The sequence below is a fragment of the Otolemur garnettii genome, unplaced genomic scaffold (genome assembly GCF_000181295.1).
Source record: "Otolemur garnettii isolate 467f Iridium unplaced genomic scaffold, OtoGar3 scaffold00072, whole genome shotgun sequence".
NCBI lineage: Eukaryota > Metazoa > Chordata > Mammalia > Primates > Galagidae > Otolemur > Otolemur garnettii.
In genome coordinates, this window is record NW_003852467.1 from 3,363,435 (window position 1) to 3,365,481 (window position 2,047).

Sequence of the window (2,047 nt, forward strand, 5' to 3'; positions counted from 1 at the left end):
GGGAGAAGATCTCAAGGTGAGTAGAGAAAGTCTAGGAAAGACCAGAATGGGAGCAGATGAGGAGGGCCAGGGAAATTCCTGAAGTGGCTTAGACCCGTCCCTGATTCCTTGTATTGGCCCGTGGGTAGAGAGGAGTAACGGGTTTGGGGTCTCCTTTTCTGAAGGGAGGCGGTTTCCCGCAGACCTGAAGTCTCTGCTTGTGAATTTGCTTTGGGCGGATATCCTTGGTGTTGCGTTGGTCCGCAGTAGCCATTCGATCAACGTGTTCCGAATACGTTAGTCCATATAGAAAATACCAAACAAACACACACACAAAAACAGGTCCAATGGGATCCTGTGTTTTCCATGATGGATGGAACTGGAGGCCCTGTCTTAAGGGAAAGCACGCAGACACACAGAGACAGATAGGGCACGTGCTCACCTACCAGTGGGAGCGAAATCATGTGCCCCCGGGGACACAGAGTGTGGAGTGATAGGCGATGGAGGCCGGGGGGGCTGGGAGGGAGAAAGGGGGGGAGGTGTGTGCGGAGGAGGTTGAGAAACTGCCTGATGGGTCAGGGTTAAGTGGTTCTGGTCACAAAGGTCTGAAAGCCCGGAGCTCAGCCCTCAGCAGGCAACACACCCAGGGAGCCAAAGACGTACACCTGGACCCCAGAGACGTGTACCCCAAACAGCTCGGTGCTCCAACACGCTGATGATCACCTGACCCTTGAGCGACTCTTTCACCATCTCGGTGCTGGTTCAGGGTCTGGCCGCCAGTCCCAGGGGGGTCAGGCGCATCAGGGTGGCGGATGCTGAAGGCTGGGGGTGCATTGGCCATGTGCTTGAAAGGCTGTCGGGGACGGGCACTGCCACGGCACTGGCAGAGGAGGTGCCGTCCCGGGGCCCCTGGCCAGGCTTCAGGGTCCGGGAAGGCTTCTGAGGAGGGAGAGGTGCCCTGTGTTTACCGGGTGCGCTACCCCTTCTCCCAAGGCTGGTGGCTGTCACCAATCAGCTCCCACCGAGAGCTCCTCAGTGCCGTCTGCTGCCAAAACCCACAGCCTGCAGGAATGCTGAGAAATCCAGGCAGAACCGCCAACCAACACTTCCCTTGCCACGTCAGGACTGAGGTGCGGGGCACTGGCCCACGGATGCCGGCCTTGGGGACGCCCGGACCAGCCCTCCCTCACTGTCCACAGCGTGCCCATGCTCAGATCAACACAGTGCTCCCCCGGTATCCCGGGGGGAGGTCATGCCCATAATCCCAGCACTCTGGGAAGCGATGTGAGCAGATCCCTGGAGCTCAGGTGTTCCAGACCAGCCTGAGAACGACTAAGACCCAGTCTCTACTGAAAATCAAACAATTCCCCAGGCCTGGTTGGGCACACCTGTAGTACCAGCTACTCAGGAGGCTGAGGTAAGAGGATCACTTGAGCCCAGGACTTTGAGCTTGCTGTGACCTATGATGATGCCACTACACTGTATCCTGGGTGACAGTGTTAGATCTTATCTCTTAAGAAGAAAAAAGATCCACTTGGGTGCCTGTAGTACAGTGGTTACAGCACCGGCCACATGCCACCCGGGTGTTGGGTTCCAACCCGGTCAGGGCCAATTAAGCAACTGCAACAAAAAAAGCTAGCTGTGCATTGTGGTTAGTGCCTGTAGTCCCAGCTACTGGGGAGGCTGAGGCAAGAGAATCACTTAAGCCCAAAAGTTGGAGGTTGCTGTGACGCCATGGCACTCTACCCAGGCTGATATCCTAAGACTCTGACTCAAAAAAAAAAAAAAGAAAAGAAAAGAAAAAGATAATAGTATCCATATAAAAAATGTTGAATTAGATCTCTACCTTACCATACATAGAAACTAAAATTTTACATGTGTAAAAGACTTAGGTATGTGGCTCTGTGGTTAGGGCGCCAGGGTACCTACACTGAGGCTGTTGGGTTCCAACCCAAACCAGGCCTGCTAAACACGAATGACAAGTGCAATAGAAACATAGCCGGGTCATGGAAGAAGCACAAGTGCCCATCGATCCACAAATGGATCAATAAACCGTGATACATGTACA

At 54.1% G+C, this 2,047-nt stretch overlaps 1 pseudogene; it reads left to right on the top strand.

The window, feature by feature from the left end:
• The first annotated feature begins 818 nt into the window (after window positions 1-818).
• Window positions 819-2,047, top strand: part of LOC100945908 — a 6,982-nt pseudogene continuing 5,753 nt past the window's right edge.